At 43.9% G+C, this 23,200-nt stretch overlaps 1 protein-coding gene across 1 annotated transcript in view; it reads left to right on the plus strand.

The window, feature by feature from the left end:
* LOC133563715 (uncharacterized) overlaps positions 1-22,939 on the plus strand; it is a 390,671-nt gene extending 367,732 nt beyond the window's left edge. Inside the window, exon 7 of the transcript XR_009809088.1 lies at positions 20,819-22,939. The gene's annotated coding sequence lies outside the window, so the exon portion shown is untranslated. The remainder of the gene's footprint in view (positions 1-20,818) is intronic.
* The last annotated feature ends 261 nt before the right edge of the window (positions 22,940-23,200 follow it).

The following is a 23,200-nucleotide window of genomic DNA, read 5'->3' on the forward strand; positions in this document are numbered from 1 at the left end:
TATAGATACATATATACTGTATATATATATATATATATATATATATATACATACCCCTGATATAGATACATATATACTGTATATATATATATATATATATATATATACAGTATATATGTATCTATATCAGGGGTCGGCAACCCAAAATTTTGAGAGAGCCATATTGGACCAAAAATACAAAAACAAATCCGTCTGGAGCCGCAAAAAAATAAAAGCCATATTACATACAGATAGTGTGTCATGAGATATAAATTGAATTATGAGGACTTAAAGGAAACTAAATGAGCTCAAATATAGCTACAAATGAGGCATAATGATGCAATATGTACATACAGCTAGCCTAAATAGCATGTTAGCATCGATTAGCTTGCAGTCAAGCAGTGACCAAATATGTCTGATTAGCACACTTCACATAAGTCAATAACATCAACAAAACTCACCTTTGTGCATTCATGCACAACATTAAAAGTTTGGTGGACAAAATGAGAGAAAAAGAAGTGGCATAAAACACGTCTTAGAAAGTCAGAGAAAGTTATACATGTAAACAAACTAGGGTGAGTTCAAGGACCACCAATATTAGTAGGACAAAACGGTGCTCGCCAAATACTTGAATCCGTGAAGCATGTTTAATATAAACAGTGTGCTTTATAGCAATTAGAGAGGTTTGTGTCATGTTTTTCCTCCTACAGAAACCAAATTAAAACAAAAAATATGTTTTTTTCCCCTCATTTCCATTTTTCATATGTTTTTGAAAAAGCTCCAGAGAGCCAGTAGGGCGGCGCTAAAGAGCCGCATGCGGTTCCAGAGCCGCGGGTTGCCGACCCCTGATCTAGATGTACAAACGTAATATGACCCCTTGTAGAGATGCACAAGCTTACTAGATCACTCTTGCGTATGCTATCAAGTGTGCACGTGTTTTAATACACGCAAACCTTAAGTAGATCGGGCCTAATGTGTTTAATATACAGTAAATAAACACATATTAGCCTTGCATTTGGGTACTCGTATTTTCCGGACCAAAGGGCACACCGGATTATGTGTCCCATGAAAATACGTCCTACCAGAACCCCCTAATAACTTAAGTTCCTTGGGTGAATAATATAAACTCACCACACCGGTATGTTTTAGTGCTTTCATGGCGAGTTTACTGACAGATATAAGTAAGAACTTTACCTTACGTTATATTAGAAATGGCAACAGCGAAGGATGAATGTCCCATAAGCAGAAGATAGAGAAAAAGAAGGACTTATGCAGATCCCAAAAACAGATCAGCAGTTACCAGAAGGTGAGAAAAACACCAGATAATGTCTTACCTTATACACACACCATAACAATACTCCCATGTTGAAGCACAGTACAATCCATCAAGCGTACTAAAACATTTTGATAGATTTCTGAGCGCCGTGTGTAATGTTCTATATTTTCAATGGAACATATAACATTTTGGTGTTGTTTACTTGAGTCATATTGCGGTCTACACATATCTAGTATAAAGTACTATCTATCTATCTATCTTTCTCTTATGTGTGACTGCCATCTACCGGTCACACTTATCATTTCACCATGTACCAAATGAAATAGCTTTGAAGTCGGTGAGCACAACCACAATCATTCAGTAAATTAGGCGCACCGGGTTATAAGGCGTACTGTTGAGTTTTGAGAAAATGAAAGGATTTTAAGTGCACCTAACAGTCCGAAAAATATGGTATGTCCATCTCTAGCTATAAGCTAATGCTAACGAGTAGGACCAGATGTTTTGGAGAGGACCTCACGAGGTTCACTGTGGGATTTCCTTCGCCAACTAATGGCGGGGGATGCTTGTAACTCAAATTTTTGCTTGCAACTTGAATTGTGACAAAAAGGAAAGGAGTTCAAGTGCGCCTTATAGTCTGAAAAATACGGTATGTCCATCTCTACGAGTGTTTTGGAGAGGATCTCACGAGGTTCACTGTGGGATTTCCTTCGCCATCTAATGACGGGGGATGCTTGTAACTCAAATTTTTGCTTGCAACTTGAAGCGTGAGAAAATGAAAAGATTTCAAGTGCGCCTTATGGTCTGAAAAATACGGTATGTCCATCTCTAGCTATAAGCAAATACTAATGAGTGGGACCAGATGTTTTGGAGAGGATCTCACGAGGTTCACTGTGGGATTTCCTACACCAACTACTGGCGGGGGATGCTTGTAACTCAAATCTTTGCTTGCAACTTGAAACATGAGAAAATAAAAGGATTTCAAGTGCGCCTTATGGTCCGAAAAATACGGTATGTCCATCTCTACGAGTAGGACCAGATGTTTTGGAGAGGATCTCACGAGGTTCACTATGTAATTTCCTACGCCAACTACTGGCAGGGGATGCTTGTAACTCAAATCTTTGCTTGCAACTTGAAACATGAGAAAATAAAAGGATTTTAAGTTCAAGTTAAAGTAGCAATGATTGTCACACACACACCAGGTGTGGTGAAATTATTCTCTGCATTTGACCCATCACCCTTGATCACCCCCTGGGAAGTGAGGGGAGCAGTGGGCAGCAGCAGGAATCATTTTTGGTGATTTAACCCCCAATTCCAACCTTTGACGCGGAGTCCCAAGCAGGGAGGTAATGGATTCCATTTTTCTAGTCTTTGGTACGACTCAGCCAGGGTTTGAACTCCCAACCTACCCATCTCAGGGCGGACACTCTAACCGCCTTATAGTCCGAACAATATCCATACCCTCGTCATGCTAAGGCCGAGTTTCCCGTCGTCGACGGTGCCTTCCTTGCATTTCATCTAACTCTCCCGACGTGTCAAACCCGGAGGTAAAACCCAGACAGTCTGACACGGACTCCGGCAAGCAGCCAGCTGCTCCCCCTCAAAGCAGGGATTGGAATGCACTTTCGTTTGGCCCTTTCATTCATAAGAAATAAACCATGGTCCCGCATGCTGGGGTTTTAGTGAGAGAAAGGGCTGTCAGCCATTGATGTGATAGGGGGTTGGGTCAGTGGAGGTCGCTGGGTGGGTGGGAGGAGGTTCTAGAAAGGTTTCAGAAGGGAAAAGGCTGTAAATCGCATCAGGTAACCAATCATAATCACTCTTTTGATTGGGGTTGAAATATGTGTGAGGAGGGAGTAAAAGTTATCAATAAACTTGATTACAACTAAGGTGGGGGGCTGGAAATGTAAGAAAGCTTTTGGGAACCGGGTGCCGCACTGGATTTGGAGGGAGGTCCGATGGGGGCCGGGGGTGGAGAGAGGGGGGATGGGGGGGCTGGGAAATGCAGGGCCCCAGCCCAGAACTCCCGACTAGTCAGTGATCACTCAGGAGGTCTGGAACTCTGACCTCTAACCCCTTAAAGGAGCGGATGCCACCATGGTGAAAATGCGAGAGGTGAGGTATGCGGAGCCCCCCTGAGCCCTGGCGGAAACCCTCCCCCCCCCTACCACCACCACCACCACCCCAATGATGAATGGGATGTTAGCATTGACACAAATTGGCCCGTAATAATGACACAAGAGCGCCGAGCACACAGGCGCAGAGTGACAAGAGTGGGAATGACAGAATGGAAGACAAGGACACAGTAAGAGAGGAAAAAAAGGGGTTTTTTTTGGAAAAATGGAGCTGACCCGTGGGACGAGCAGAGATGGGAGGAAAGTAGATTTATGGCTGAGGGTGTCTGTGGTGTTTTTCTCCGCTCGCCTGAACAGTGGGGTTGCAGAGAGGCCCCTGACACACACACACACACCAACACACACACCAACACACACACACGTACAGTAGAAGGGACGGCGTGGCGTAGTGGAAGAGTGGCCGTGCACAACCCGAGCGTCCCTGGTTCAAATCCCACCTAGTACCAACCTCGTCACGTCCGTTGTGTCCTGAGCAAGACACTTCACCCTTGCTCCTGATGGGTGCTGGTTGGCGCCTTGCATGGCAGCTCCCTCCATCAGTGTGTGAATGTGTGTGTGAATGGGTAAATGTGGAAGTAGTGTCAAAGCGCTTTGAGTACCTTGAAGGTAGAAAAGTGCTATACAAGTACAACCCATTTATTTATTTATAAGATGACGGAGATGCACACACACACACACACACACACACACACACACACACACACACACACACTGTAAACCCGAATAAGTCAGCAGAACTTCAAAAAAAGGGTCATTAGTATAACACACAAAGTGTGCTACTATGAACCGACTATATATGTATATATATATAAATATATATATATATATATATATAAATGTGTGTGTGTGTGTGCGTGTGGTGTCTGTGTGTATGTGTGTGTGTATATATATATGTGTGTGTGTGTGTGTATATATATATGTATCTATGTATGTATGTATATATATATATATATATATATATATATATATATATATATATATATATATATATATATATATATAAATACATACATACGAATGCAGCTGAGATAGGCTCCAGCACCCCCCGTGACGCCAAAAGGGACAAGCGGTAGTAAATGGATGGATGGATGGAAATTATGTTTCGAGTAAAGAACAACAGCCTTCCAGCGTGTATTCTTCAATCAATCAATCAATCAATGTTTACTCATATAGTTCTGAATCATGAGTGTCTCAAAGGGCTGCACAAGCCACAGCAACATCCTTGGTTCAGATCCCACATCAGGGCAAGGAAAAACTCAACCCAATGGACCCAATGGACCCCATGTATCCCGAACTCTTTCGGGCTACATTATACACCCCCGCTACCACCAAACCCTGCCCCCCCCCTATTCCCCGCCTATCCCCAACCGACGCACAGAGGGGGGAGGGGGGGGGGGTGTAATGTAGCCCGAAAGAGTTAGGGATGCATGGGATTCTGGGTATTTTTTTCCGTTGTGTTTTTGTTGTGTTACAGTGCGGATGTTCTCCCGAAATGTGTTTGTCATTCTTGTTTGGTGTGGGTTCACAGTGTGGCGTATATTAGTACAAGTGTTAAAGTTGTTTATATCACAACCCTCAGTGTAACCTGTATGGCTGTTGAACAAGTATGCCTTGCAGTCGCTTGCGCGTTGACTCAGCAACCGCACACTCGATGTGGCCGGCCGGCACTCAGATAGCATACTATTAAAGCGGACGCCACGACATGGTCGAGAGGACATTTAAGGCATTGCTAACACGGCACGCCCTCAATATTGTTGTCCGGGTGAAAATCTGAGAATGTTATCCTGTGGAAATTTCTAGGAGAGGCACTAAAATCCGGAAAACCTCCCGGAAAAATGGGAGGGTTGGCAAGTATGCAGCTGAGCCACATCAGAATGATCCAAGAGTCACATGCAGCTCCGGAGCCGCGGGTTGCCGACCCCTGATCTAGGGATACTCTATATTGCTAAATATAGAGTATCCCTAGATACTCTAGGGAAGTCAGTCGGACACCTTTCCAGTGAGGGTTAGACTCCGCCAAGGCTGCCCTTTGTCATCGATTCTGTTCATAACTTTTATGGACAGAATTTCTAGGCGCAGTCAAGGCGTTGAGGGGTTCCGGTTTGGTGGCCGCAGGATTAGGTCTCTGCTTTTTGCAGATGATGTGGTCCTGATGGCTTCATCTGACCGGGATTTTCAGCTCTCACTGGATCGGTTCGCAGCCGAGTGTGAAGCACCTCCAAGTCCGAGTCCATGGTTCTCGCCCGGAAAAGGGTGGAGTGCCATCTCCGGGTTGGGGAGGAGACCCTGCCCCAAGTGGAGGAGTTCAAGTACCTAGGAGTCTTGTTCACGAGTGGGGGAAGAGTGGATGGTGAGATCGACAGGCGGATCGGTGCGGCGTCTTCAGTAATGCGGACGTTGTACCGATCCGTTGTGGTGAAGAAGGAGCTGAGCCGGAAGGGAAAGCTCTCAATTTACCGGTCGATCTACGTTCCCATCCTCACCTATGGTCATGAGCTTTGGGTCATGACCGAAAGGACAAGATCACGGGTACAAGCGGCCGAAATGAGTTTCCTCCGCCAGGTGGTGGGTCTCTCCCTTAGAGATAGGGTGAGAAGCTCTGCCATCCGGGAGGAACTCAAAGTAAAGCCGCTGCTCCTCCACATGGAGAGGAGCCAGATGAGGTGGTTCGGGCATCTGGTCAGGATGCCACCCGAACGCCTCCCTAGGGAGGTGTTTAGGGCACGTCCAACCGGTAGGAGGCCACGGGGAAGACCCAGGACACGTTGGGAAGACTATGTCTCCCGGCTGGCCTGGGAACGCCTCGGGATCCCCCGGGAAGAGCTAGACGAAGTGGCTGGGGAGAGGGAAGTCTGGGCTTCCCTGCTTAGGCTGTTGCCCCCGCGACCCGACCTCGGATAAGCGGAAGAAGATGGATGGATGGATCCCTAGAATGATTGTTGTAAAATGTTCTTTGTCACATTGTTTTTACGTGTCTAATAAAGATTTGATTGATTTATGGTGTGATTCACTACAATAGGACCACACGGCAAACTGGATTCCAGTTCATTGAAATACCACAACACCGGATATTGTTCAGATTAGTTAAATTTGAGAACTTGCACACAAAGCAACACTAGAGGTGACTATGACGTGCACATTTGTCCGCGCATGCAGACTAGGTCGTGTTGCACCGGCGGACAAAGTTGGGGCGGGGGTCTTCAACAGTGGCATTGTTATGTGTGGACACGGATAAGGTTAGTTCAAGTTAAAGTACCAATGATTGTCACACAATGTGTCCTCTGCAAGTGACCCATCCCCTTGTTCAGCCCCTGGGAGGTGAGGGGAGCAGTGGGCAGCAGCGGTGCCGCGCCCGGTAATCATATTTGGTGATTTACAAACCCCGTTTCCATATGAGTTGGGAAATTGTGTTAGATGTAAATATAAACAGAATACAATGATTTGCAAATCCTTTTCAAGCCATATTCAGTTGAATATGCTACAAAGACAACATATTTCATGTTCAAACTCATAAACATGTTTTTTTTTCGCAAATAATCATTATAATAAAGTAAGTCTAAATAAGACAATTTGATACCAGCAACACGTGACAAAGAAGTATGGAAAGGTGGCAATAAATACTGATAAAGTTGAGGAGTGCTCATCAAACACTTATTTGGAACATCCCACAGGTGTGCAGGCTAATTGGGAACAGGTGGGTGCCATGATTGGCTATAAAAGCAGCTTCCATGAAATGCTAAGTAATTCACAGGAAAGGATGGGGTGAGGTACACCCCTTTGTCCACAACTGCGTGAGCAAATAGTCAAACAGTTTAAGAACAACCTTTCTCAAAGTGACATTGCAAGAAATTGAGGGATTTCAACATCTACGCTCCATAATATCATCAAAAGGTTCAGAGAATCTGGAGAAATCACTCCACGTAAGCAGCATGGCCGGAAACCAACATTGAATGACAGCAACCTTCGATCCTTCAGACGGCACTGTATCAAAAACAGACATCAATCTCTAAAGGATATCACCACATGGGCTCAGGAACACTTCAGAAAACCACTGTCACTAAATACAGTTTGTCGCTACATCTGTAAGTGCAAGTTAAAGGCCTACTGAAATGAGATGTTCTTATTTAAACGGGGATAGCAGCTCCATTCTATGTGTCATACTTCATCATTTCGCCATATTGCCATATTTTTGCTGAAAGGATTTAGTAGAGAACATCCACGATAAAGTTTGCAACTTTTGGTCGCTAATAAAAAAGCCTTGCCTGTACCGGAAGTAGCAGACGATGTGCGCGTGATGTCACGGGTTGTGGAGCTCCTCACATCTGAACATTGTTTATAATCATGGCCACCGCAGCAAGAGCGATTCGGACCGAGAAAGCGACGATTTCCCCATTAATTTGAGCGAGGATGAAAGATTCGTGGATGACGAAAGTTAGAGTGAAGGACTAGAAGAAAGTATATTGTAGCGGTCCGGAAGAGTTAGTGCTTCAAGGGGTTCTGGGTATTTGTTCTGTTGTCTTTTTGTTGTGTTTATGTTGTGTTACGGTGCGGATGTTCTCCCGAAATGTGTTTTTCATTCTTGTTTGGTGTGGGTTCACAATGTGGCGCTTATTTGTAACAGTGTTAAAGTTGTTTATATGGCCACCCTCAGTGTGACCTGTATGCTGTTGATCAAGTATGCCTTGCATTTACTTACATGTGTGTAGAAGTACACATATATTACGTGACTGGGCCGGCACACTGTTTGTGAGGAGGAAAAACAGACTTGACGACAGGTGGTAGGGGACGCTAAAGGCAGTGCCTTTAAGGCACACCCCCAATATTGTTGTCCGGGTGGAATTCGGGAGAATGGTTGCACCGGGAGATTTTCGGGAAGGGAACTGAAATTCGAGAGTCTCCCAGGAAATCGGTGAATGTGGTGTTACAGCGGCACCGACGCTGTAACACCGGCGGGCCAGCTCTAATGTTAATTTGATATTGGCTCAAGGGCCAAATGAAATTAGACGGCGGGCCAGAGTTTGACACCTAAGCTGTAAAGGGTGTCCTCAGGGTTCATGCAGCGTCCTCCTCCTGCTGCCAGTCCAATGTTGGCACATGTACAGTATGCTAAAAATAGCAGAATCAGAAGGAAACAGCGACATCCCTTTTTATAGGCACGGCATGACACCGCATGTTTGATGCATGTACCCCCCCCCCCACCCCCCCCCCGCCTCCTCGCTGGCAAAACAAGGCATCCCTCTGTCTTGAAGGAAACACATGTATTAGATTAGGCAGGTTGGGAGCCAAGGGTCACACTCCTGTCAGTAATTGAAATGTGATTATGTATGAGCTAACATGATTACAGGGGGGGGGGGGGCGGCCTGTGATGTGCTTCCTTATTGCACGGTAGGCATTCCAGAGGTAATGGAACGTAAACGGGTCCGCCGCCATCCTCGGACCTCCTCGGTTTTCCCAAAAGAGAGAACTATAATCCCGTGTGTTTCTAAGCAATCATGGAAGACACAATTACCCTGCATACTTCTACATCCTTTATGTCTAACTTTGGAGGGAAATGCTTGAAGAACAACGATGCTTTGACGTTTTCCTGGATGTTGCCGACATACTTGCCAACCTTGAGACTTCCGATTTCAGGAGGTGGAGGGGGCGTGGTCGGGGGTTGGGCGAGGGGCAATATTGGGGGCAGGATTAAGAGGGGATGATTATATTTACAGCTATCCATCCATCCATTTTCTACTGCTTATTCCCTTTGGGGTCGCAGGGGGCGCTGGTGCCTATCTCAGCTACAATCAGGCGGAAGGCGGCGTACACCCTGGACAAGTCACCACCCCATCACAGTATGTGTAGAAATCTTTATTTATAATTGAATCACTTGTTTATTTTTCAACAAGTTTTTAGTTATTTTTATATCTTTTTTTCCCAAATACCATATTTCCTTGAATTGCCGCAGGGCATACAGTATGCGCCTGCCTTGAATTACTGCCGGGTCAAACTCGCTTCCCAAAATAATTAGCACATGCTTAGTATTACCGCCGGGTCAAACTCGTCACATCACGAGTGAAACTTCCCCTGTCATCATTTTCAAAATGGAGGAGGCTGATTTCAATACCGGTAATTTGAAATCGCATAAAGGGAAGAAGATTAAGAGCTATTCAGTAGGATTTAAGGTCCAAGCTTACATCACACTCAAATTTGTACTGCATACCTTTGGAAAGTGCCGGAGTGGGAAGAGGTTTTAAAATAATTAGCGCATGCTTACTTTTACCGCATGCCTTTGTTAAGCGCAGGAGTGAGAAGAGGTTTTACATTAATTAACGCCCCGGCGGAAATTTAAGGAAAAATCCTCTAGTTCAAGAAAGACCACTACAAATGAGAAATATTTTCCACTCTTATACAATTTAATGAATCAGAAACTGATGACATAGTGCTGTTTTTTACTTCTTTATCTTTTTTTTTTTTCAACCAAAAATGCTTTGCTCTGATTAGGGGGTACTTGAATTAAAAAAATGTTCACAGGGGGTACATCACTGAAAAAAGGTTGAGAACCACTGCTCTAAAAGCTGTAGATGTTATTGTCACATATGCATGCATAGTAGATGGCAGTATTGTCGGATTTAAGAGTGTCACAACATTGCTGTTTACGGCAGACAAACTGCTTTACGGTAGACGAAAACGTGACTGCTGTTGTTGTGTGTTGTTGCCGCACTGGGAAGACGTTAATGAGACTGCCTAACAATAAACCCACATAAGAAACCAAGAACTCGCCCTCGATCATTCTACAGTTATAACATCATTGGGCAGACACGTTGTTTATATTGTGGGAAAGCGGATGTAAAAACAGGCTTTCGACACATCACTTGGGTCCGCATGGAGAAGGAAGGGGCGTGGCCTCCAGCTCCGCCTGAATTTCGGAAGATTTTCGGGAGAAAATTTGTCCTGGTAGGTTTTCGGGAGAGGCGCTGAATTTCGGGAGTCTCCCGGAAAATCCGTGAGGGTTGGCAAGTATGGTCGCCGATCACATGAAAGGGTAATGTGCTGCTGTCAGACATGTTCATGGCCAGCAAGTATTTGTTCCCTCGCTGGAAATGTACAAGCATATGAGTTGGGAAATTGTGTTAGATGTAAATATAAACAGAATACAATGATTTGCAAATCCTTTTCAACCCAAATTTAATTGAATGCACTACAAAGACAACATATTTGATGTTCGAACTCATAAACTTTATTTTATCTTTTTTTCAAATAATAATCAAACACGTGACAAAGTAGTTGGGAAAGGGCATGTTCACCACTGTGTGACATCACCTTTTCTTTTAACAACACTCCATAAACGTTTGGGAACTGAGGAAACTAGAAAGGTACAATATGTTGCCACCTGCTTTGACTCACATATGAACTTAAAGTGATAGTAATAGGTCTTTTAATGTCATTCCACAAGTACAACAAAACTTTGTACCTGTTGAAGATTAGACAAACAGTGTACAGCAGGGGTCTCAGACAAGCGGCCCGCGGGATGTTATTTTGCGGCCCCCACCTTAATATGAAAGTTTAATGTTAGTGCAGCCCGCAAGTGTTATATGAACGGTGCTTGACAGCCTCGTGTTATTTGGGTCCAACATGGCTCTTTCAACGTTCTGGGTTGCCTACCCCTGCGTTAGCGGAAAAGCGGCAAGTGAGTAAAAGCGACAGAGACGTTGCCATGGAGACGAGGGTTTTCTTACGTGCCTGACTTCAGTCACTCCACGACACTTGTCCGTCAGTAATAACAGTCCCCGATAACCTGGACCAATTCAAATGTTTTTGTTTTTTTTTTTTAATTGTTTAATTTACATTGCCTCATGTTTTTGCGTTCTTTCCCGGCTATTATCCTCCGACCGCCGTGTTGCTGTAGGGAGGAAAAGCAGAATGACACACATTGCGTAAGTAGCATTATTCTCCGTGCTTCGGCTAAATACAAATAGTTTGTAATATGGGGCGGCATGGCGTAGTGGGTAGAGCGGCCGTGCCAGAAACCTGAGGGTTGCAGGTACGCTCCCCACGCCGCTTGACATCCAAATGGCTGCCGTTGTGTCCTTGGGCAGGACACTTCGCCCTCGGCCCTGGTGCCACTCACACTGAATGAATAATTGGTGGTGGTGGGAGGGGCCATAAGTGCAAACTAGCAGCCTCGCTTCCGTCAGTCTACCCCAGGGCAGCTGTGGCCACAAATGTAGCTTACCACCACCAGGTGTGAATGAATGTGGGACTCTCACTTCTCTGTGAGCGCTTTAAGTATCTAATAATAGAAAAGCGCGATATAAAATCTAATCTATTATTATTATTATTATTATTATTATTATTATGTACTAGCATTTTTATAGGTGCAAAATAAGAGAATGACATGACATCTTTGACAAAGAATATTTGTGTCAGGCTTGCCACTGACAGTTTGTTTGTGTTTTAGTTTTTCCTCTGTGTGTGTTTAATATTTCCTTTTTTTTGGTTCCTGTCAGCGCTCTTATTTTGTTTGTTTCCTGTTTTTTTCCCTGTGCGCTGTTTTCCCCTCAGCTGCGGCTGATTGGCACCTGGCCCCACCTGGTGTCAATCAGCCCGCTCCTATTTTACCTGCTTTGTTCCTCCAGTCAGTGCTGGATTATTGTCATGTCATGTCGCTGTTGTCGTTGCTACCTGTCGTGTCGTATCACATCATGTCAATGCAGCGTTGCGGTAAGCTATATTTGATAGTTGTTTGTAGCTTATTGTCTTTTGTTCCCCGCTTCCAAGTTTGTTTTCATATTATAAGTACAACTTCTGGTTCTTGCTCGATACCTGCTAGCTTCCACGCTAGGCCTTTTTTTTTGTTATCCGCCCACGTGCGCGCTTTTTGTTGGTACCCTTTGTTTGTTTTTTGTCTTAGTGTTTTAAAATAAATCATGTTTTCTCACTCCATGCCTGCCTCCATCTCTGCATCTTGGGGTTCGTCACAAACTAACTCTGACGGATTGAAATGTAAGTCATTTTTATTTTGTTACTATAGTTAAAACGGATGTATAGCACAGCTTAATTATTTTGAAGCCGGAAAAGTGCGATTGTTTCTAGAAGGTGTCTTGGCATGTTTGTTTGCAATTAAAAAATGTTCCATCGACTTCCTGCTTACTGTCTTTCATTTCTGTTGCGGTTTTAAGCCATTTTACTAAAGCAGTCACAGTACCAATCGACATTTTATGTTGTCAATGCACCTTATGTCAGGGCGGTATAGCTCGGTTGTTAGAGCGGCCGTGCCAGCAACTTGACGGTTGCAGGTTCGATTCCTGCTTCCGCCATCCTACTCACTGCTGTTGTGTCCTTGGGCAAGACACTTTACCCACCTGCTCCCAGTGCCACCCACACTGGTTTGAATGTAAAAATTAGATATTGGGTTTCACTATGTAAAGCGCTTTGAGTCACTAGAAAAAAAGGGCTATATAAATATAATTCACTTCACTTCACTTGGGCGTGGATTGTTTGCAAAGCGATTGGAGTGGACTTTGGGGTTTGTTTTTCCAGAAGGCAAAGGAAAGTTGGCGCAGGCAAGGCGTGAATGTAAGTACATATTTTTATTTTAACACTATAAGTACAAAAAAGGTAAACAAAAGGCGCGCACAAGGGTGGAAGTACAAAACTGACTAAGGAAACAAAACTTGCACAAAGGCAGAAACTATGAACAATAAACAAAAACTGACTTGGCATGGAACTGTAAACATGACATGAAGCAGAGTGGAGGTAGCATGGCATGACGTGGGTAAAGGTATCGAGGGTGAGAGATGGTGGTGTAAGGTGATTGATGGCGATGTTGCCAGGACGAAGAACAGAAACAGAACGGCTTAAATAGCAGTGACATGACCAGTGAAAACAGGTGTGCGAGTGCAAAACGTGAGACAGGTGCGTGACGGCTGAAAACTAATGAGTAGTCATGGTAACAAAACCAACCAGGAAGTGCAAAAACAGCAACTGAGTGTCCAAAAAACAAAACATGATCACACAGACATGACACCTTAAATGTCATCTAAACGCAGAAGTGAAGCACCAACCACCTCTAAACGACGCGCGCAGCAGGTGTTTGCTGCAGGGGACGTCAATCGTCTCGCGGCAAAAAAATATCCTCTCTTGTCAGGACAACAACTTGCCATGGCTTTGAACCTAACATTTACATTATTTACCCTTTTCTTTGTCTGTTTCTGCTCGCTAATTTTCATGACTCATTAGTAACAAGTGAACCTAGCCAAGTCGTTGGAACAGCCCGAGGGTAATAAAAGAGCGCGTGTGAAAAAAAATGAGTGGCGTTATAGGAACTTAGAGTTAACACGTTATTATATGTACAGTACAGGCTAAATGTTGGGCACACCTTCTCATTTCAATGTGTTTTTTATTTATTTTCATGACTATTTACATTGTAGATTGTCACTGAAGGCATCAAAACTATGAATGAACACATGTGGAGTTATGTACTTAACATAAAAAGGTGAAATAACTGAAAACATATTTAATATTCCATTTTCTTCAAAATATCCACCCTCTGCTATGATTACTGTTTTGCACACTCTTGGCATTCTCTCCATGAGCTTCAAAAAGGTAGTCACCCGAAATAGTTTCCACTTCACAGATGTGCTTGAAGCTCATGGAGAGTATGCCAAGAGCGTGCAAAACAGTGATCAGTGTTCATTCATAGTTTTGATGACTTCAGTGACAATCTACAATGTAAATAGTCATGAAAATATGAATCAATATATCATTATAATCAAATAATCAATGTTCTAGCTGTGACTTTAATGTTTTGACATTAATGAGAGGACAATCATTTCAAGTTTTGGTAACACTTTATTTTAAGTCAATGGTTCTCAACCTTTTTTCAGTGATGTACCCCCTGTGAAAATGTTTTTAATTCAAGTTCCCCCTAATCAGAGCAAAGCATTTTTGGTTGGAAAAAAAGAGATAAAGAAGTAAAATACAGCACTATGTCATCACTTTCTGATTTATTCAATTGTAGAACTGTCATAACTTGGCTTGGACATGGATTGTTTCTCCGATGCAGATGAGGATCAACACGAGCGAGGCGTGGACGTGAGTACATAGTTCTTTATTATATAATATATACAAAACAGGGGAAACAAAAACACTTGCTCAATGGCATGAAAGACAATTGAACTATAAACTTAAACAGCACGATGGCAAGACTAAAGACATGAAACAAAAGAGTGCACTGTGGCATAAATACATCAACTTACACGGCATGGAACTGTGGACGAGGACGTGAAGGTTTGAACAGCGTGGGTAGGGTGCGTGCGAGTGTGAAGATCCCGGGACGAAGAGCAGAAAAAGAGTGACTTAAATAGCTGTGATGATTAGTGAAAACAGGTGAGGCTGAGAACAGGGGCGTGACACAACAGGTGAAAAGTAATGAGTTGACGTGGAAACAAACAAAACCAGGAAGTGCAAAACGTGACTGAATGTCCAAAAACTACACATAACTTACAGGCGGGACAATAACAGTGCAAAATATTGCTCATTTGTAGTGGTCTTTCTTCAACTATTTGGAAAAAAGATATACAAATAACTAAAAAATGATAAATGCAGATTTCTCCACATAGAAGTAATCATCAAGTTAAAGTGCCCTCTTTGGGGATTGTAATAGAGATCCATCTGGATTCATCAACTTAATTTTAAATATTTGTTCATAAAAGAAATTTTAAACATCAATATTTATGGAACATGTCCACAAAAAAATCTAGCTGTCAACACTGAATATTGCATTGTTGTATTTCTTTTCACACTTTATGAACTTACATTCATATTTTGTTGAAGTATTATTCAATAAATATATTTATAAAGGATTTTTGAATTGTTGCTATTTTTAGAATATTTAAATAAAATCTCACGTACCCCTTGGCATACCTTCAAGTACCCCCACTATAGAACCACTGTTCTAAGTAACACAGACTTAATTTACAGTTATTTGGACAGGGTTAGGGTTCGGGTTACTCATAAGCAAGGGGCTCAAACATGCGGCCCGCGAGACGTTATTACGCGGCCTGCGCTTTGATATAAATAAATAAATGATAAATGGGTTGTACTTGTATAGCACTTTTCTACCTTCAAGGTACTCAAAGCACTTTGGCACTACTTCCACATTCACACACTGATGGAGGGAGCTGCCATGCAAGGCGCTAACCAGCACCCATCAGGAGCAAGGGTGAAGTGTCTTGCTCAGGACACAACGGACGTGACGAGGTTGGTACTAGGTGGGATTTGAACCAGGGACCCTCGGGTTGCGCACGGCCACTCCCCCACTGAATATGACAATTTAATATTGGTGCGGCCCGCAAGTTTAATATGAACGCCCCCAATTTTTCCAGGAGACCCCTAAAGGTCAGGGCACCAATTCTCTGGAAGCCCCCTGTCAATTTTTACCAGATCAACAATATTCAGGGAGTGCCATAATAGCCCTGCCTTTAGCGCCCCCTACATCCTGAACTGACAGCGTGCAAGCCCAGTTGTAAGTTGCATCTGGCCGTGTGAGACGCGCGTGTGTCATTGCAAGACATATTTGGTCAACAGCTCCACACATCACACTTAGGGTGGCCGTAAAAAAAACTTTTAACACTGTTACAAATATGTGCCAGACTGTGAACCCACACCAAACAAGAATGACCAACACATTTCGGGAGAACATCCGCACCGTATTACAACATAAACACACCAGAACAATTACCCAGAATCCCATGCAGACCTAACTCTTCCGGGCTACAACATACACACCCCTGCTACCACCAACCCCCCACACCCCCACCCTCCCTACTTACGTCGGTTGAGATGTTGTATATTGTAGCCCTGCAAAGTGTTCTGGGTATTTGTTCTCTTGTGTTTAAGTTGTGTTAGGGTGCGGAAATTCTCCCAAAAAGGGTTGGTCATTGTTGTTTGGTGTGGGTTCACATATTTGTAACAGTGTTAAAGTTGTTTGTACGGCCACCCTCAGTGTGACCTGTATGGCTGTTGAGTAAGTACGTCTTGCAGCCACTGACGTTATTCTGCACAAGTCTCACACAACATGATACAAAGACGGCACATTGGTTGTTTGATACAAAAGCATGCGCGATGACATGTAGTCGAGCCGCAGTCTTCTTTTGGGGGTACGCGTACCCCCGGAGGTACTTGTAGGTATGCCAAGGGACAAGTGAGATTTATTAAAAACATTTTAAAAAAACAGCAGCAATTCATAAATCCTTTATACATATGTTTATTGAATAATACTTCAATGAAGTATAAATGTAAGTTCATAAACTGTGGAAAAATGCAATATTCAGTGTTGACAGCTAGACTTTTTGTGGACATGTTCCATAAATATTGATGTGAAATATTTCTTTTTTTGTGAAGAAATGTTTAGAAGTAAGTTGATGAATCCAGATGGATCTCTATTACAATCCCCAAAGAGGACACTTTAAGTTGATGATTACTTCTATGTGGAGAAATCTGCATTTAGAATTTAATCACTTGTTTATTTTTCAACAGGTTTTTAGTTATTTTTTATATCTTTTTTTCCAAATAGTTGAAAAAAGACCACTACAAATGAGCAATATTTGGCAGTGTTATACAATTTAATAAATCAGAAACTGATGACATAGTGCTGTATTTTACTTGTTTATCTCTTTTCCATCCATCCATCCATCATCTTCCGCTTATCCGAGGTCGGGTCGCGGGGGCAACAGCCTAAGCAGGGAAACCCAGACTTCCCTCTCCCCAGCCACTTCGTCTAGCTCTTCCCGGGGGATCCCGAGGCGTTCCCAGGCCAGCCAGGAGACATAGTCTTCCCAACGTGTCCTGGGTCTTCCCCGTGGCCTCCTACCGGTTGGACATGCCCTAAGGTAGGCATCCGGGTGGCATCCTGACCAGATGCCCAAACCACCTCATCTGGCTCCTCTCCATGTGGAGGAGCAGCGGCTTTACTTTGAGTTCCTCCCGGATGGCAGAGCTTCTCACCCTATCTCTAAGGGAGAGACCCAAACTCATTTGGGCCGCTTGTACCCGTGATCTTATCCTTTCGGTCATGACCCAAAGCTCATGACCATAGCCCTTTGAGACACTAGTGATTTAGGGCTATATAAGTAAACATTGATTGATTGATTGATAGGTGAGGATGGGAACGTAGATTGACCGGTAAATTGAGAGCTTTGCCTTCCGGCTCAGCTCCTTCTTCACCACAACGGATCGGTACAACGTCCGCATTACTGAAGACGCCGCACCGATCCGCCTGTCGATCTCACCATCCACTCTTCCCCCACTCGTGAACAAGACTCCTAGGTACTTGAACTCCTCCACTTGGGGCAGGGTCTCCTCCCCAACCCGGAGATGGCACTCCACCCTTTTCCGGGCGAGAACCATGGACTCAGACTTGGAGGTGCTGATTCTCATTCCGGTCGCTTCACACTCGGCTGCGAACCGATCCAATGTATTTTTTTTCCAACCAAAAATGCTTTGTTCTGATTAGGTGGTACTTGAATTAAAAAAATGTTCAAAAGGGGTTCATCAGTGAAAAAAGGTTGAGAAGCAGTGTTGTAGAGGACGTTAAAGGCAGTGCAGTCACAACAGCCCTTAAAAATGTCGGCTGGGTGAAAATTGGGACAAATTCGGGAGAATGGTTGCAGCGGTAGATTGTCGGGAGGTGCACTGAAATCCAGGAGTCTCCCGGAAAAATGGTGAGGATTGGCAAGTATGTTGCTAGGGCGGGAAAGCCATTCGTAGAAGGTGAATTCATTAAAAAGTGCATGTTAGATTTTTTAAGAAATCTTTTCTTGCGGCCCAGCTTCACCCAGTTTCTGCATCCAGTGGCCCCCAGGTAAATTGAGTTTGAGACCCCTGCTCCTAAGCAATAATTCTGAGGTAATTGAGGGAAGACACTTTGTTAAAGTCCTACTGAAAGCCACTACTAGCCACCACACAGTCTGATAGTTTATATATCAATGATGAAATATTAACATTGCAACACATGACAATACGGCCGCTTTACTTTACTAAATTACAATTTTAATTTCCCAGGAGTTTTGTCTTGAAAACATCGTGTAATGATGACGTGTACGCAAGACGTCACGGACTGTTAGGAAATATGAGCGCTGCACACACACACAGCTAAAAGTCGTCTGCTTTAACGGCATAATTACACAGTATTTTGGAGATCTGTGTTGATGAATCTTTTGCAATTTGTTCAATTAATATTGGAGAAGTCAAAGTAGAAAGATGGAGGTGGGAAGCTTTAGCCTTTAGCCACACAAACACACGGGGATTCCTTGTTTAAAATTCCCGGAGGTGAAACTTTACTATGGATTAGAGCGGTCAAGTAAACATGAATCCAGACCGAATGTCAACCAGCAGGTTTCGGTGAGAAAATTGTGGTTAAAAAGTCAGTTCTTACTGGAGATCAGCTGAGCTTGTGCCGTCCATAAATCTGCCGTCGACTTCCCTGAGACACTGGCGTCAAGACACCCGTGGACACACACCTCCGACTATCAGGTACTGTTAAACTCACTAAAACACTAGCAACACAATAGAAAGATAAGGGATTTCCCAGAATTATCCTAGTAAATGTGTCTAAAAACATCGGAATCCGTCCCAATGCAATCGGGTTTTTTTCTGTTTTTTTCTAGTCCATCGCTATCAATATCCTCAAACACGAATCTTTCATCCTCGCTCAAATTAATGGGGAAATTGTCGTTTTCTCGGTCCGAATAGCACTTTTTGTTGGAGGCTCCCATTAAAAACAATGTGAATATGTGAAGAGCCATCAACGTGTGACGTCATCGTCTGCGACTTCCGGTACAGGCAGGCCTTTTGTCCAGTTGCCAACTTTATGGTGGATGTTCTCTACTAAATCCTTTCAGCAAAAATATGGCAATATGGTGAAATGATGAAGTATGACACATAGAATGGAGCTGCTATCCCCGTTTAAATAAGAACATCTCATGTCAGTAGGCCTTTAATGGCTAACTGGTTGCATAATAAGGCCATGCAGAATAAAGCATTAATAAGTACTTAATAATGACTAATTAAGAGACAATTTGTTACTAATTTGCATTTTAAAAAGCAACTTATTAATGGTGAATATGTTCCCCATACATACGTTTTTTTTAAAGTCAGCCATGAACCTCACCTCACACAACGGAAATACGCATCAAATGTGATTATGAAAATTCCTTTAAAAAAGCCTTAAAGGGGAACATTATCAGCAGACCTATGTAAGCGTCAATATATACCTTGATGGTGCAGAAAAAAGACCATATATTTTTTTCACCGATTTCCGAACTCTAAATGGGTGAATTTAGGCGAATTAAACGCCTTTCTGTTTATCGCGCTGGAGGCGATGACGTCAGAATGTGACGTCACCGAGGTAACACACCCACCATTTTATTTTTCAACACATTACAAAGACCGGGTCTCAGCTCTGTTATTTTCCGTTTTTTGGACTATTTTTTGGAACCTTGGAGACATCATGCCTGGTGGGTGTGTTGTCGGAGGGTGTAACAACACTAACAGGGAGGGATTCAAGTTGCACCACTGGCAAGAAATCTGCCGCCAGACCCCCATTGAATGTACCAGAGTGTCTGCCGGTGATGCTAAGACAGACATGGCACAGAGATGTATGGATAACCTGCAGATGCATTTGCAACCATTAAGTCAACCAAATCACAAAAGTGAGTTTTGTTGATGTTGTTGACTTATGTGCTAATCAGACATATTTGGTCGCGGCGTGACTGCCAGCTAATCGATGCTAACATGCTACGCTACTCGATGCTAACATGCTATTTACCGGCGGTGCTAAAGCAGACATGGCACAGAGATGTATGGATAACCTGCAGATGCATTTGCAACTATATTACGTTTCCTTCCACCCACATTTAATGCGAAACAAACACTTACCAATCGACGGATTTAAGTTGCTCCAGTGTCAAAAGATGCGAAAGTCCTGATCGTTTGGTCCGCACATTTTACCGGCGATGCTAACGCAGCTATTCGGCCATGCTATGGCTATGAATAGCGTCAATAGCTATTCGCCCAATAGCTTCAGTTTCTTCTTCAATACTTTCATACTCCAACCATCTGTTTCAATACATGCGTAATCTGTTGAATCGCTTGAGTCGCTGAAATCCAAGTTTGAATCCGAGCTAATGTCGCTATATCTTGCTGTGGTATTCCCATTGTTTGTTTACATTGGCAGCACTGTGTGACGTCACAGGGAAATGGCCAGTGTCTTCGCAGAGAGCGAAAATAAGGCACTTTAAAGCTTTATTTAGGGATATTCCGAGACCGGTAAAATTTTGAAAAAAACTTCCAAAAATACAACAAGCCACTGGGAACTGATTTTTATTGTTTTTAACCCTTTTGAAATTGTGGTAATGTTCCGCTTTAAAGTGCTCTTCTTTTTTTCCAGAATATGAAAAGAATATGCTGTAGCAATAACGCCTCAGATGATGACATTTTCCAAGTAGTGGAGGGCAGCATGACCTCCTCCCATCTGGTTTCCTCGCCCTGCCTTTTCGACACAACGCACCTGAGGCGTCGGTAGCCCATGGCGTCAGGGCTCATGAATGAAGGCGGCACTTGCAGGGTCTCGTGCACAACACTTCCGCCGAGAGAGACTGTCACAAGACGACAGAAAGTCACGTAAAAAAAAAAAAGGGTGCGGGTTGGAGCTCGGAGAGACTTTGCCTCATTGTGCTGTTGTCACTGATCCATTTTTCAAGCCAGTCAATGAAAACAGGTGGAGGTGGAGGTTCACCGAGTTCATGCGGTGTCAGTCACTTGTAAGTTATCACCTAAACGCAGGCTGTCATGCTCAGAGACAAGCAGCCAATTGTCGTGATGGGCGGATCGCCCCAATTATGCTTCTTTCCCTCTGAGAATATCTCTGAGACACACACGTCCTCACATCTACCAAAGTTCATTGACTTGCAAACATAACAGTGGCGTTAGTATTTCATTACTGACATCATTACACATTATTAAATATAATAACTTGCAACTGAAAGTCATTTTTGAAAAAATATCTGCTGTGTGCCGTTTGATTTTTTTATTGAATATCATAATATCTAATAAATATTATTATTTATACCCGGACTGCGAACCTTTGGGTGTCCCACGATTCGATTCAAGCTCATGAGATGCGATGCGAGTGTAAGCCACTTTAGGACAAAATGTAGCGCGACAGGTCGTAGCTGAAATGATCACATCTACACGGCAGGTAGCACCACAGGAGCGACAATACAATGATCCAGCAACTGACACAAGACAAAGCAGGTACAAATAGGAGCGGGCTGATTGGCAACAGGTGTGACCAGGTGCTAATCAGCCGCGGCTGAGGAGGAACACAGCACTCAGGGAACAAGACAGGAAGCTGACAAAATAAGAGCACTAGACAGGAACTAAGGACAGGAAATACTAAAACTGTCAGCGGCAAGCCTGACAGCATGCTTACTTTTACCGCATGCCTTCGGTAAGCGCCGGAGTGAGAAGAGGTTTTAAATTCATTAGCGCCCCAGCTAAAGGAAATACGGTATAAAAGGCTTTTAATTTTTTGCGTCTCCAGAATAATTTTTGGGGTGTACATTTCGGGTTGCCGACCCCTGGCCTGCCTTATGGCGACTTCCACATGTCAGCTTCATTATGTCACTACAGCCGTTCACCGCCTAACAGTTGACCAGCGTTATCACAGGATGTACATTAGATACTGTATCGACACCCTGACCCCTGCCCCTGACTGTGGACTGTAGATTACAAGGGCCGGGGCCTCCTCCACCCAAGTATCTTTCTCCCCCCCCTCTGCAATGTCTCAGCTGTTCCTCGCTGCCAGGCCTCTCCGACTGAGTGCCTGCTCTGTTATGGGTTCATTGGGCTGGTATGCGGCAGGAATCTTTGGATCAAGGTAATTTCACACTCTTCAACTTTTTCCCAGGCTGTTAAGCCTCCCTCCACCTCTGTGCCACTCCGAGGAGGAGATAGGGAGCGACACATGTAGCCGTTAAAACACACACACACACACACACACACACACACACACACACACACACACACACACACACACACACTTGTGCCTGACGCCACCAGCAAAGCCCAGGCAAAGATGTCAAAGATCGGGCCGAGAAATTACAGTCCGACACCGCCGTTTCCCGAAAGAGTAATATTATCGCAGACTGATGTGTGTTCTGTGTACTGCATAGGTGTCCAAGTCACGGCCCGCGGGCCAGATAAGACCCCCGGATTAATTCTATATGGCCCCCAGCAGCGACGTGCGGTGAGGTTCATGGCTGGTGAGGCACTGACTTCATCACAGTCAGATTTACAAACATATGAACCCTAAAGAGTATCTTAGTCACCATTTGATTGGCAGCAGTTAACGGGTTATGTTTAAAAGCTCTTACCAGCCTTCTTCTCAGCGGCCTAGTGGTTAGAGTGTCCGCCTTGAGATCGCTAGGTTGGGACTTCAAACCAAAGACTATAAAAAAAAGTGGGACCCGTTGCCTGCCTGCTTGGCACTCAGAATCAAGGGTTGGAATTGGGGGTTGAATCACCATTAATGATTCCGGGCGCGGCACCACTGCTGCTCACTGCTCCCCTCACCTCCCAGGGGGTGATCAAGGGTCATGGGTCAAATGCAGAGGACACATTTCACCACACCTAGTGTGTGTGTGACAATCATTGCTACTTTACTTGAACTTTACACATACGGGGCGGCATAGCTCGGTTGCTAGAGTGTCTGTGCCAGCCACTTGAGGGTTGCAGGTTCGATTCCCGCTTGTGCCATCCTAGTTACTGC

The sequence above is a fragment of the Nerophis ophidion genome, linkage group LG12 (assembly GCF_033978795.1).
Source record: "Nerophis ophidion isolate RoL-2023_Sa linkage group LG12, RoL_Noph_v1.0, whole genome shotgun sequence".
Classification (NCBI taxonomy): Eukaryota; Metazoa; Chordata; class Actinopteri; order Syngnathiformes; family Syngnathidae; genus Nerophis; species Nerophis ophidion.